Raw genomic sequence first — 15,465 nt, forward strand, 5'->3', positions numbered from 1 at the left:
TAGTTCCTCAGCAGAGGAAACTGCCACAAAGAGGAAGTTTCTTACTTGTTTGGAAGCTTGTTGAAGCCAAGGGGGAGACTGCACTGTGCCTCAGTGAGTCAGTTACTTACATGCTATGAGACTGATATCTGACTTGCAGGAGTTGGCATCAATGTACCTGTGAGAAAGGAAAAAATTGTAAAAGGAGAATGAAAATCTGAGCAGTGAATTTCCTACCACCAATGTGGGAGTTTCAAAGCATGAGTTGAACTTTATAATTCTCTCAGTGTGATGTACTGTGATACTGTAGTCCTTTTCCCATTTTAGATGAAAGAACTTTTAGCAAAAGAAAAGAGGCAGCAGGATTCAGGGGAAATATGACTTTTTCCTATTCTGATCTCAGCTTCTATGATAAAAACTCAGGAATAACCACAGCTGGCTCTCCAGGAAGAACTTAAATGCCTTTGTTTCAAGGCATTCTGTGTTTAAGTGCCCCATAGATACCTTGCTATTATCAAAGCATGGAAAAATGCCTGGGAGTTACAAGACAAACACAGTTAACCTGCCTGAAGTGAATGATTCCTAAAACTCAGTGTAAAGCTAAATACTTTTTCATTTGCTTTGTTTTCTAACAGATGCTGTTTGAATTGCATGTTTGACTCTACTCACGTTAATTAGGCATAACTCTGCATCTGAGTCCCCCAGGTCAGTGTTTTATATCCAACATTTTTTCTGTCATATTGGTTTTCAGCCACTGTTGTGCCACAGTCAGTTTATTCACATGCAAGGCTTATTTGCCATAAGCAAGCAATTCAGTTTCATTAACAGACCTTGCCCCTGACAAACTAACAGCTGTGGCACTCCTAGTCCTCAGAGCACCTGTGACTGGGTTTCTACATGCCTGCAAATCACTGTACATGTTTTTCCCATTTGGCACTATAAATAGAGATCTTGCTGGCTATAAGAGTAGCAACACTGACACATGCATGAATTGACTTGTTTGTAGCACAAATGCACTATTCTAGGAATGTTTTTCCTGGAAATACGGTTAAGTGACTGTGCATAACTACATATCTTCCTACGCTGAAACATTATCGGAAAACTCATAATTGAATATTATTTTATCAGTTTTGGTACCTAAAAAGCAAAAAAACCCCTTTGATATGCACGGTTTCCTGAGGGATTATGCTTGAGATCATTGAGAAATCATAGTATAATAGAATGGTTTGGGTTGAAAAGGACCTCAAAAATCATCTGGTTCAAACCCCCTTGAGTGGGCAGGGGCACCTTCCACTAGACCAGGTTCATCATCCAACCTGGTCTTGAACACTTCCAGAAATGGGGAAGCTTCTCTGGCAAACCTGTGCTAGTGCCTCACTACTGTCACAGTAAAGGATTTTTTCCTAACATCTAATCTAAACTTGCCATCTTTCAGTTAGAAGCTGTTCCCCCTTCTCCTATCACCACATGTTCTTGTCAAACGTTCTTCTCCAGCCCTCTTGTCTCTCCCTTTAGGTGCTGGAAGGTGCCATAAGGTCTCTATGGAGCCTTCTCTTCTCCAGGCTGCACAAATAGTGTCTCACAAGAATAGTCACCTTCTTTGACCTGCTGGTCATGCTGCTTTTGATGCAGCTCCTTCAATATAAATATTTGTGACAGATTGATAGCAGAGTAAATCACAGCATATGAGTCAAGATGTTATGAGGATAGGAAGAGGTATCTCAGCACCTTGGACGTTTGGGGGTAGGCTCAAGACTACATATCTTCTTGAAAAGCTGGTAAGAAGGGTAGTATGGGAAAAGGGAAAGACATATCTGTGATTGTATGAAAAGTATTAGCACTAGAAAGACTCTTGTCTCAGAAAATATGAAAAAGAAAAAAAGTTAGAGAAAAGTTTCTTGAAGTTACCTAAGAAAAAAAAAGAAATTTTTTGGGTTTTGTCTGATTTTCACTTAACTGATAAATTCAGATTTCAGATGAGTCAATACCATGTATTTAAAATGCAACTTTTGAGGTAGCAAATGACATTAGTGGCTTTACTGTAATTAAAATAAAACCAAAAAAAACCAGTCTTGCACCCAGAAAGGATGTGAAGAGCTCAGTAATTATTGAACTGAAGCTATTCTGAGGTCTGTGGATACAGACTTAGTTTGTGATATATCTTAGTTAATAACTTTGTAGTTTCTGATGCTTGTCTGATGTTCTGGAAAGAAAAGTCAATATCTTTCACCAGCAATTGTGTGAGTCATACTCTTTATTAGAGGAGTCAGTTCTGTGTGGGAGTGGGACCTAAATGAATGTTTATACATGGAAAAACAATTTTGTTGTTCAAACCTGAAATATATGTTCTTTCAGAAGCCAGTTAGTGATGGCATTTTAAAGTATGTTTCTTTTCTATACAAATCCTCTATGAAACAACATTTATGCGTCAGAGATCAAAAAAAGGTACCATTTCATTACAAGCTTGGGTTTTTTTCTTTAACCATAAATCAAATATTTTTTAGATCAAAGCTTTTAAGAGACATTATGACAGAGAACAATCTTTCTCCCTAATGTTCTATGTTTAAAAATATGGTATAATTTCCTAGAAAGCTGAGATTTTTGGAAAAAACTATTTAATTTTATATTATCAGTTTCTAAAATTATAAAGTTGAGGTTGTAAAACTGATGTAATTTATGTAAACCACATGAAGTATGCTGACAAAGTGGTACCCTGTTCACTACCTTTCACTATTCAAATCCTACATATCAAGTGTTTGTGATCATCCAAGCACAGTTAAGATAACTACTTTTGTGAGCCACAAATTAAGGATCACTTCATATTATTTAAAACCTTGTTATTTTTACCTTTCATTTACTAGTCACACAGTGGGCTTCTGTACAATAGTTTTCAAAAGTAAAAGAAAACTTCTGAAATATTTTTCTATGTAGTGGAAGGGTTGTAATTACTATAGTTTGAACTTCTCAAGTTATTTCTGTTTAAGAAGCAAGAGAGTTTTTTGGTTTATTGATTAAAAAGCCAGATCTTGAACAGATATGCTTCTTTTATACAAAGAATGGATGATTGAAAATAGACTCTTGAAGAAAGGCTTGCATAAAAATCTCTTCTAGAGTCAGTCTGTCTATGGAATGAATTGTAGATGGTGCATATTTGACACTCTAAAGTTTGTAACACTGAGAAAAGCACTCAAACTTTGAGTGCGTTTCTCAGTGTTGAAAGGGTTGGATCAGGAAATGATCAGAGATCCCTTTCATATATGAATCTAAATTATTAGGTCTGGGGTATTAGGGACAACTTTCCCCAGATATGTTGCCAGTCCTCTCACTGCTAGGGAGGATTTACTGTTACATTGTCTGATTCAGCCAACAAGCCCCTCCTGATTCCTCACTCTTGTGATGAACTGTGGAGAATTCATAGCACCCAGGACAACCTCTGTTTAGGTCATCCTTTTCCATTAAAGGAATCTCAGTGTGAACCAGGAGCTGAGGAAGCTGCTATCACAATCAGATGATCACTTCCAGGCATGCTTACAAGCATCTTTGGCCGTGGCTCCTGACATCAGCCCTGGGAGTGCTCTGCTGTTTCATCTCTCGAGTGGCATGAGCTGGGGTGCTGGGCAGCCACTGGGCAGGAGGCAGACAACAAGTGCCACAGTCATTTACTGCACCAGTACCAGTCTATAACTCCAGCTCACTTGCAAACAGTGATTGTCCTGATTCCAGAAGTCATTGAGGATTATGTGGCCCTCTTTTGCACAGAAAACCTCTCTCCTTTGTTTTGCTGAAATCGTGCACAGGCCCTCTCCTTCTCTGATAAGTTTTACTGGTTATTGTCTAAAAAATATCTTTTTCTGCTTCAGTTATGAACTGAAGCATATTGACAGCAGAGTATCACTAACTTTGCCTTTCATACTGCATTTGCAATGAAGGACTCTTTATCTAGCTAAAACCAAAACAAAACATTTGTTTCTTTTACTTTTCAACATTTCTTTTACTTTTGTCAGGAGGTCTGATTGCTTAGGATTCATAGGAGATGGGAAATGCACATGGTGAAATGGCAATTTCTTTTTTTTTCTATTTTGGGTGTTGAATTTTTAAAGAAAAACAGAAAAGTTTGTTGAAAAAATATCACACACACACACATGCACACACACACACATATATATAATATGAAATTTTTAGGCAGAAACAATTCTGTGACTTCCAGAGAGACCACTTTTATAAAAAGCTGAGGTTTGGCTTTAGACAAAGGAATTTGTGTTGCAGTATAACTATAGCTGTATCCATCCATCTTTCTTTGGAATTCAGCTAGTTCACTAGTTAAATAATGGATGAGGAGAAGAACTCTGTCTTGGCATTTTAGAGTTTACCATAGAGTTAGTCTTAATTGTTCATGAGATTTACTATGTCCTTGCAAATCTAACCTTCCCTGGCTCCTTGCAGGCTTAGCACAGAGAAAATTGGTTATTTTGACATCCTCCATAGCAGCTTCTCCTTCTACTGATTACAATAAAAGCTTGAGGAGATTATCCAACCTTGGTTTAACACAGCCTTTACAAACACTCACCTCCATTTATACTCAGAAATTAAATTATTCACAGCCATACCTCTAAAGAACAAAAAAGCCAATATGTTTTAAAATCTCTTCTGACACGGAATTACACAGACTCTGCTAAGCATCAGGAGTCGACCCATACATGTTTAGCACAGAATTTGCTTATGCATGAAATTGGGAATCTTGGCAAATGCTGGACATGGTTTTGACTGGATTAAAGAAATGTTAATTTAGAAGATGTCCAGCAAGTGGCATCAGGTCCTTTACTAAATCTGTGAAGGTCAAATTCAATTCTCTATTCCAGTCTTCCTGTGAAGGAATGGTTTGACACAGAATATGAAGTTAGTTGTATATCATTCAGCTCTTACAGTACAGAACTACTTAGCCTCCTAAGAGTTGCTTTCTTTGATGGCTCAGATACTTAGAAGTTTATGTCTCATTAAATCATTTTTTAATACAGTTTAAAGTGCTCTATAAAGTTTCAGGGCTATCAAAACAGTAAAATTATCTGACAAAATCCTGAGAAGATTATGCTTGCCCTCTTAGTCATAGTATGAAGAAATTCCTATTTCTGTGATTAATGATGACTTACACTGTTAAGGATGGCAGTCTGAATTAGGACAACTATATTAAGAAAAGAGGAAACTTGTGAGTTTATCAGGAAGGAATATTTGGCTGTTCAGTTCTGTACACAAAGATCACAGCCTTGAAAACTGCTTATGGTTCCTGTGGGGAATGCTGTTTGCAGAGCTAGGCTTGTCCCTGGCATACTGAAGTGGAACTGACCTTAATATAGTGCAATTAATAAACCAAAAGAGAAAACTAATACAAAGAAACATAGGGAGGATCAGATGCAATAAACAAGAAAAACAAGTTATAGAGTAGAGAGCAATAGGAGGTTGGGGAGGAAGAAATGCCTGGTTTTGGAAGCGAGGAATCCTCCATTTCTTAGGTCATTGTATTTGCCTATAAAAACATTCAATTAACAGTGCAAATCAAAATTTTTCATTAATTTGTAACTAACTATTTTATGCTGAGATAATGCAGGGAGAAATTCAAATACTACCTAATCAAATCAGTTAAAAGTAACCACCTTCCAGTGACATTTCTCCTTCCTATTAAAACTTCTGTACACATGTAACTGCTGGCAATAAAATGTCAAGAATGAGAGAGAAACTTGAAAGATCCTTGATACAATAGGAAAAAAAAAGTTGATTTAAAAAAAGAAGACTGTGTTCTGTGCTGTTATGGGTCCTAATTATGAACAAACGACACTTTGACTGAAAGCTGAGACTTTCATCTCCTGTTTTCAGAAAGTATGAGACTACATTTGTTTTGAGAGATAATTATTTTGACACAGAAAGCTCAGCCTGGCTACCTTTGAGCTCAGCAGCACATGGTCTAAAACTCCACTAATGATGTGAAGGCTTGAATTTCCCATGTTATGAAAGTATGTGTTCCACTCTTGGAAGAGGCTTGCTTTTCCAGATGTCCACAAACACTCAGTACTGTTGCATGTTTCATGTCATTAACAGAGAGTGGTAGAATAAGCAAATTGAATTTTGAATAAAAGACAACTGCCTGTTTAGTGCCTGTGTAGGACAGATGTATGCATTCAGGTATGTGGGGTTTTGGCCTCACAAATCAGTGTTGGTTTTCTGTCTTCCTCACATGTTAACTTAAATATCTGTTCTTATGTGTCTACTTAAAAATCACTGACAAATGTGATGCTTAATGGACTCAAACCCAAAACTGGCAAATTCTGAATCTTAATCATTCCAGTGGAACAAATACTGTTGCAATCAAGTATAAAATTTGTGGGTATGAAATCACTTTTTTATTTATTTCAAGATAGCATTTCATTAATCACTCAACATCACAACAACATTTCATAAGGAGAGTCACGGGCTTATTCTATGTCATATTTAGGATAATAAATTATCTTCTAGAATAGCATTATAGATTTAAATGGAAGCATAACAAAAAAATATTTAAACTTGGCATAGTTTGTTTTATAGCTCCTTTCAGTCCTTTGGAGTCTGCACAGGGACATTCTGTGATCTATACTGTAGTCTCATAGATTTCCAACATATGGTAGCAATGTGACTACTTTAGCAAAATAAAAAAAAAAACCAAGATTACCTCATTATCCAATAGAAAGGATTTGCTAGTGATTGATTTCTGTCATAATGAGATAATTTACTTTACAACTTACAATATGTAGTTCATTAAGAACATCTCACACCAATTGCCAGAAATTATTAAGCTAAACCTCATGATACTTGCAAAGAAAAAATAATTATCCCCACTTTGCAGGTGGAAAAGCTGATTACATAGAGGTGCTCACAAATACCTTGCACCCATGACATACAGACACCATTATACAAGAAGAGATAAGGATATATTTTCCTAACTTATTATCTAATAATTGGTATTATATCCATGCTGAAATGTATAGCTTAATTTTGTGAGGTGATGAAAATCTTTTATCTCACAGTCCAATGAATATGGAGATGAAGCTTAAACACAAATCAGGAAGAAACTATATCTGAGAAGCTTCAGAAATTCAGGTTTGCTTTTGAAAGCATGGGAAGATGTATAAAAAAACACACAAGAAAGTTCAACAGAACTCTGAATCAAATATTAGTCTTCTTTATTTGAATATTTTAATTGTGAGTATTAATTTCTGCATGCAAGAGATGTAGGTTAAGGGACTTTTATTATACACAGATTACAATGAGAGTACACTGCTTAACTTTTAATTCTGTCACCTTTATCTTGATTTTTTATTAATTTTTGTTGATTAAAATGTGACATACTTTATTTCATTAAACAAAATTCTCTAGTAGCTAATTTAACATCTGTTAATTTGTGCAGGGACAAAGTGATGCTTTACATTATCAGTATAAAGCAGAGAAGACATGGAGGTCATAGCTGTGCTGCCCACTAGCAGCACTCTGTGTTCTCCAGATCCTGAAAGAGAGAGGAGAAAAACTATTACCAACCCATAAAATCCATATCTAGCCTAATAATAATGAGCAGTTCTCTTTCAGTTTGCTAAACCTTTCTAAAGCCCTTGTGTTTGAAAAACATAATCGCTCTTAAATAAGCAAAGCATAGCAGAGTTGTCTCACACAGAGTGTGACTCTTCTCATTCATATAGATTTAGATGGGACAGTCAGTGAATTTAACTTAACCCAATCTTCATTAGCTCTACATTTTAATCAGAATTTAATCCCTCAGTATTTGCAGGGATGCTTTGGTAAATTAAAGTAACAGACAAACAGAGCATAACCAGGGAAAAGTGAGTGAGTTAGGACAAGCATGCATATGGGGTATCTTTCTAGCAAAAAAAAATTAACCTTCCAATTATTTTTCAATTATTTAATTAATCTTTCAATATTTTTCAATAATTTTATTTTCAGTAGTTTTTTCTTCTGTTAAATTTATTTATTCTCTCATCCAATTGTTTAACTTAGATAGGTACAGTATACAACGTATGGCTAAAAATGCTTCAATCATTAGGTGAGCTTAAGAGCTGAAGACAAGGAACTTGTGAAGAAAATATGTCTTGAGAAAACACCCATTAGACAACAGTCTGCCTGATTTAATGATGTGTCAAATAGGATAGAAACCTTATTGAGTCCCAGAGCCTAAGTATTTTTTCAAGTTTTGTTTGAGATTGTGAGGTATAGTGTGAAAGGAAAATGCTGTGAAGGTGATAGACCATAAAACCGGTTATGTGAAGGAATGAAAATGGTCAAATACAGCCATCCTTGCTTTTGCTGAGTAAATAGGAGCTTACTTGTCCTTTTGGGATTATTTGCAGAGCACAGTTTGCCAGTAAATAGGTGCGAAAATCAGCTGTACTGTGAATGAAAAATGTCCATCTGAATGTGTATATGGAAACCAAATTGTATTTTTCTTGTCCAATAATTCCCTATAACCTACAAAGTTAGGATCCCTTATTTTATTTGTGGACATCTTTGTAATATCTGATGAACAACAGGTACATCCGAATAAATTATTTGCTTCTCCATAAGGTAATTAACAAAGCCATTACTAACCAAGCTGTCTGCTGTACCTTAAAGGTGCAGAAAGTCAGAGGTGAGACCACATGGTCTCATCGCAGTAATTGGTATCACACTCCCTTGTAAGACCTTGCTTCTTTCAGTGACCCCCTCTTACCCCAGCACAGGGGTGGCTAGGAGCAAGTGAGGGCATGGATCTCTTCTCCCGCTGCTGGGTCTGAGTGCACTGAGTGCTGCAGCCAGGGCTAGCCTTGGTTAGCCCTGAACTGCCAGAGCCAGGATCAGGAGCAGGACTGCAGCTCACCCAAACCTGCAAAGCAGGATGAGTTCACATTTGGATTCAGGCTTGACTCAGTCCTTATTTTATCAATACCTGTTTGTTCCCATCCTGGAACATTAGCTCTTTCTCTGTGATTGCAGCAAAGTCAGTGTTACCCTAGTGATTTCAGAGAGAAAGAGAATAGCCATCAGAGGAGAGAAATGGTTTTGTTAATTGAGTCTGCTACCTCCTAGTTCTTGTGTCAATAAGAATTCAGTGGTTTGCCAAAGTTTTCTAAGGAGATTAATGATTTTGGCTGTCTAATCTAGGAAACCTTTAAAGCCTCTTGAGCTTTAGGAAGTGAAAGTTCTGTTCCACTGAAGTGCTTCAGGCTGGCTATGTAAAAGCCACATCTCTGAAGATGCACTCACCCAAATATATGTATATATATTTGTACATGTTCCTTTCTTTCCTACAGTTGTGCATTTGGCAGAACATGAGCTTGCTGCTTCCTCTCTTTGCTTTGCTAAAATTGACAGTCCAAATTGCTAGAAAAATGTATATTCACTCACAGATCTAGTTTTTTTGATAGAAATTAACTAACTTCATATTTTCCCTTTGATAGAATGACCCAAGAAGCACTGCACTAAAACAAATGAATCGATAATCTACCTCCATGATTTGATTTTGAAAGAAAAAAAAAGCTGCAGTTCATATCAGCCCACATAGTTTCACAGCTCTGGAAATTCATACCAGTTTTAGAATTTTCTTTCCATGACGGGTTTCCATGCTGAGAAGAATTAATCTTTGAGATTTTTACTTGCTCTGAAAGCTTTATCCTATCCATTTTTATTATTATTTTTTTTTCCCCAGAGTATTTATAAAAAGTTAAGGTGTTTTAATTAAAATCACATATGAAAAAATCTGTATTCATAATTACTTCCCAAAGCACTAAATACATTTTCTCCTAGATGTTAGTGTGTGCAAATTTCTACAATGTATACTTATAAGACTGAAAAATAAGTTCTGCACAATAATTTATCTTTATAACTAAAATTTTATTAGTACCATGCTATTTGCAAATAGATGAGTAAATCATCAAAGTAATTCAAAATTACAGTTTAAGCTCTCTAATGAGTTGTTTGTAGATCATAAAAATTAGACCTTTTTTTTGGTCAAGTATTTTTAATTAAAATAATGGTAATGTAGATATTCTGCCTTCTTTTTTCTCATAAATTAATGTCAAATGAGAATTATTTTATTTTGATTCTGTGAACACTTCATGTTTAATTCTAAGTTTGTGTTAAGTCCAATTTAGTGTGACAGAACTATTTATGTTCTGCTATCTAAGCAATGAAATAAATGCTTGCAAATCAGTTAGATAAATATATTAATTAGTTAGAAGACAGTCCACAAGAGAGCAAAATCAATAGTGTGTGGAAGGTAGCAAAGTATCAGCTTTCAGCCATATGACTGACTATGCAAGCTGAAATTTTTCACATCCAGAATTCGAACTTTAGACAGGAGCATTGTCTTTCTGTTAATATCTGTCCAAAAAAAAAGGTAAATGCCTGAATAGCAGTAGAACATAAATTCTAAATTATACAAACCCTGAAAAATCAAACTACATTTTAAAATATACTTGTATGATTTTCCATATAGACTCTCAGTTCTAATTATTTCTGTCTGAACTTGCCATGATGATAATATTCCACTCACTGGGTTCAAGGGACTGATATAAACCAGAAGGATAACTATGTCTGTAACTCAGCATTTAAGCTTAATTCTATGCAGAATTGGAATTCTGGGGTAGATAAATGCACATTTATTCTAATACTATGATTCTTCTAATCAGGTATGCAAGTGTTTGCCTAAATATTACTTGGTACTTTTTGAAGGATAACTTTTGAGGCAGAAGATCTTTCCAGTTTTTAAACTCTTTCTTTATGAATTATTTTTAATCCATTTTGTTTCTCATTCTCAGTCTTATTTACTTCTTAATTGGTAATCACTTTAATTTCATGGCTTGCACTAATGTCACAATTTCTTCTTTCAGTCACTGATCATACAATTGGTCTAACATTTAATCTAGCATGTGCTTTTAAGGTTGGACTGGAATTCAGAGTCAACTCTCATCCATCAAGTTGCATAGTTTCTGACCTTTCATATAGAATAACCTCAAAAGAATGAGGACATGCTGATGGGAGCTTAACAAATCTTCAGGGAGTTCAGAGATACAAGCTCTATCAGGAGAGGGGCTGAGAGGATGATTGTTTGAATGTCTTACTGTGGCCAGAAAAATTACCTTTTTCCTGTGAAGACAAGTTAATTCAGAAAATCCCCAAACTTTCTGTTCATCCCACCTGGATCTGAGGCAAAACATTATAAATACTGGGGGAAGGATAAAAAAAACAAACCGAACCCCATTCTTTTCTTAAAGCAAATGCTTTGTTCTTTGAAAGAAATCATGGATAAAAGTAATGACAGCCTCTGTTTTACCTAGTCTTTCCACCTTCAGCCTCGCAAACCTCTTTTTTTTTTTTTTTTTTTTTTTTTTTTTTTGTTTGTTTGTTTGTTTTTCAATTCTGTAACAAAATGGCTAAAGACAATCCAAACCTGGGTCTTGGTCTGTTTTAAACCTTATATCTAGGAAACTGTCCAAGGTCCTTCTGTTCATATATAGCTTGATTAATTTCTGTAAAACATTGTGGGTTTTATGCTTTTTTATGCTCTATTGAAAGTGGGATTTAGCTTTCATTTTTCAGTGGCTTAGACATACCTTGGCTTCTAGTACTTACATTTTATTATGGAGACAGAGGATGGTGGAATGGCCCAGGATGGGTGCTTGGGCAATGTTTATGCTCTATTGTGTAAATGTGATAAAACAGATGTTTATACGTATATATAAATTTATGTATATGGGTATGTGTGTGTATTAAGGATTGATAGGCTTGATGAGTTGTGCTAAGAAGGGATTGAATGTGGCAGTAATATACAGACATCTCTTTGCAGACAAATGTCTAAATTGCAGATATCTTAGAGTACAATGATGAATGAATAATTTTAACTAAATAATTTCCTCAGTGATATCACACTGATTTAAAGGGGTTTTGCCCTAAATGTCTTGGAAATCAAGAAAATAGTTGTACAAGAATTATCCACAAATTTATAATTACCTTTCATGTTTTCAGTCAGTTCTTTGTAGTATAATTCTTATATGGGTCATTTCAGCATTTGCTTAATTTTACGTATAAGTGCAAATCCAGTTATCAGTTGACTGTTCTGGTGAAGATGTCTAGGTTTAAAACTTAAGTATGTGCCTGAATACTCCATGAATGAATTCTGCAATCTTAGGAGACGCAAACCTCTCGAGAATTCAATCAAATGTCAATAAAACATTGTTGAAATCTCAAACCTGTGTAAATAACTGGGCATCTGGACATCAGAAGTTTAACAAGACCTACCCAATCTGTTTTCCTCAGACATTATTCAGCATAGATTTGCTGTCAAAACTGAATTCAATTCTCGCTTAAAGTTAAATAGTTAAAAACTATTTTTAACAATACTATAAGTACCCTCATATACAAAAGCTGAAAATAGAATTTGGAATATCCATTAACTGGGTGGCACTCACAGCACTGGACTTTGCTCCTAATATGAATTTGCTTTTCAACAGAGTGGATGTGATTACTTCCTACTTTTGTCCCATGTGCAAAATATGGCTGAAAACCTAGCAGCACAGAAGAAAGGGCAAATTTTGAATAGTTTGCAATTTAACTGGAGAGAAACGTATCAGCCAAGAGAACCACTTTCTGTAGCCTAAGGGCCAGATTTCAGTATTCAGTTATTAAGCAACTTGGAACTAAAGAAAAAGATTGCACAGAATTCTTGTAGCTACAAAATTTGCTTCTCATCTTTCTCTGCAGTTACTGTAGCCTTAGCCTCTATTCCCACAGCAATTAACACATTAGCTCCTTTTGACCATTTTTATTTGATTGTTTTTTTTAAAGTCTTTGAAGCAATCTCAGCAGACAAAGCTCAACTGACAGGTGGCTACACCTTTATGGGAATGGTAAAATTTGGCTTTCTGTCTCTGCAGGTTTTAATTCCTTAGTCATTCTTAGCTCTGTGCACATTTGGTTTCTTCTGTCTTCCATCTTTCATGCTATGCTGAGTTGGTGGCTCTGTGTAGATCATCCTATGATCATATGCCTCACAGAGCCAACACACATACATTTCCACTGCTGATTCACTCTGCATGTCTGATTTCATACATTTTATGGTTACTTTATTCAGAAGACTGCAGTGATTATTTCCATGTTAATGTTCTCATCCAGAGAGTAATACAGCAGGTGACTACTGGTAATTAATCATCAAACCCTTTTTATTTTTATAACAGAAGAGCTTTTTAATACTGTTCAAGTCATAACCTGCACATCCATAAATGTCGTGAGAATCTGTCAGAAATAGCCAAGCTCTTCTAGAAAATGATGTCAAATGTTGGAAGTCTTATTTTAAGAATTTATGGGGTCTGAGTGTCTTATCTCAAGTTTTATAGATGTCATTCCCATTAAAAAAAGAGAAAATTTCTTGTCAAAGCCCCCAGTCTAACAGTGGTGTATATTACTTTTGATAACTGCTATTCTCCTTGCAGATAAATTACAGTTTTTCAGCTCCATTGATATACATTTGGTGTTGAAAAAATGGTGTATAAGCAGCCATTTTTTAAAAATCTGCATCTTTGAAGGCCATTAATGCCCATTCAACCAACCTCTCATAGCACTTAATAAGAGTATTAATGACACACAACTGACAGTAATGTCAGTCAGTGTTTGGACATTACTAATATTTCCCATTACACACTGCATGGTAAATTTACTATGACTGCAGCTAGCAGAATGATCAGAGCAATGTCACATTTACAATTTAATTTTAAACTTTGTGTAGTACAAAACATTTTTAAAATGGCATTGTGTTATGATAAATGATAATGGCTGTGTATTATAGTCAATGGAAACATCTAGAATAACCCTTTCTGTGTCTTCTAATCATCATGCTGGTTGATTAGTATTGGTAAAGGAGTCTCAAAGTCTACCACATCTAAGGAGCTTCCAGAGAACCCAGCATCAGAAAAAGTGCAGAGTAGCCACTTGACTCATCTATCCACTTTTTTGCCAGATGTGCTAAGGAAACAAGGCACCTTTCAGTCATACTGGAGAATTAGTGGTGATGGATATTTTCCTGGCAAGACTACAAGAAATTTCAGTCTTTAAAAACAAAACAAAGAAGCATCCCCACCCGAACCAAAGGAATTTTATTTGCTAGCAAAACATGTTTAGGACTGATTATACAAAATGCATATGCTGCTATTCAAACAAATATTGATATGAGCTTGCAAAGCAATATTTTTATCATCTGAAACATGTTTGGAATAAACAAAGTGTTTATTTTGCAACTAAAATAGATATTTTTTGTTTATTTGCATTTCTGTGCTATATCAGTAAGTGCAAATATATTATCACCTGAAATACATAATATTGTCTTTGTCCCACTTTTCATAGATTTTGGAGGACTATTGGTTAGTTTTAGGATTGGAAAATTGTGGGAAAAAAAAAGGAAATTTCTCATGGAGCCTATTTCTCAGTTTCTTTTAGAGAGAATTGTAATCAGAAAGAAATCCAAAGCTTTTGGATTTTTGAACAAACCTTTGATCCTAAAAGATGATGAGAATCTTGTGATACGGCTAGGAATGGAATCACAGCTCTTCGGACTCTTATATTTTGTGTATGTGGTAGGATTTTTCCTTTACTTTGGTTTTAAGGATAAGAAACTTCATTTGACCTTTCTGGGAGAATCTTTGCATGGCAAATTTCTATGGGAAAACTTGGTAGAAATATTTAAGTGCCAAAGATTGTAGATAGACAATTGGTGCAGTGTTCAAAAGTGCCAAGGCATCTAAATACATTGTAAAGTCATACTATGATCCCTGACTACATTGTAAACTACTTTTATACTTTAAAAGCTAATCTTTAACCTCCATGTGTGAGATTAATCTCACCTAACTTGAAACATCCTTCCTTAATATGGATGTATTTGTCTGATCTAGACAGCATGGTGAATATTATAGTCAGGGAAGAGAAACAGTCACTTGTGGGACAAGATTCATCTAATCATGACTTAGAAATCTAAACCAGTTCAGATGAATTGAACTCTAAAAAGGCCTATTTGTCTCCACTCTCTGTAGAAGAATTCTAGGATGACAGTCTGTGATATTCTTGGCTATATTACTGACCTACAGAGTCAGACAGCTAAATGTTTTAATTACCTTGTTTTGAATCAGTTTCTAATACCCAAATAGTTTAAGCAAGCTGTGTCCAAACCTACTGTGAAGGAAAAAATCAGATATGAATCAGATATGAAAAAATCAGATCTCCCCTCTGTGTTTGGTTTTTATCTCTCTGAAAAATGAGTAGATTAATTCCAGAATGAAAGTTTCGCAAAAAAAACTAAACCAAACCAAACCAAACCAAACCAAACCAAACCAAACCAAACCAAACCAAACCAAACCAAACCAAACCAAACTAAAACAAACACCAAGAGGGCATTAGTAGCAAATTGATAGATTGGTGATAATTTTCAAA

At 35.3% G+C, this 15,465-nt stretch overlaps 1 protein-coding gene across 13 annotated transcripts in view; it reads left to right on the forward strand.

Moving 5' to 3' along the window:
• Positions 1-15,465, forward strand: part of CNTN5 (contactin 5) — a 592,916-nt gene that overhangs the window by 55,618 nt on the left and 521,833 nt on the right. Inside the window, exon 3 of one of the 13 annotated variants that reach the window (XM_072927371.1) lies at positions 4-93. The exons of the other annotated variants lie outside the window; for them this stretch is intronic. The gene's annotated coding sequence lies outside the window, so the exon portion shown is untranslated. The remainder of the gene's footprint in view (positions 1-3; positions 94-15,465) is intronic. 13 annotated transcript variants of the gene reach the window in all.

The sequence above is a fragment of the Taeniopygia guttata genome, chromosome 1 (assembly GCF_048771995.1).
Source record: "Taeniopygia guttata chromosome 1, bTaeGut7.mat, whole genome shotgun sequence".
NCBI classification, from domain to species: domain Eukaryota; kingdom Metazoa; phylum Chordata; class Aves; order Passeriformes; family Estrildidae; genus Taeniopygia; species Taeniopygia guttata.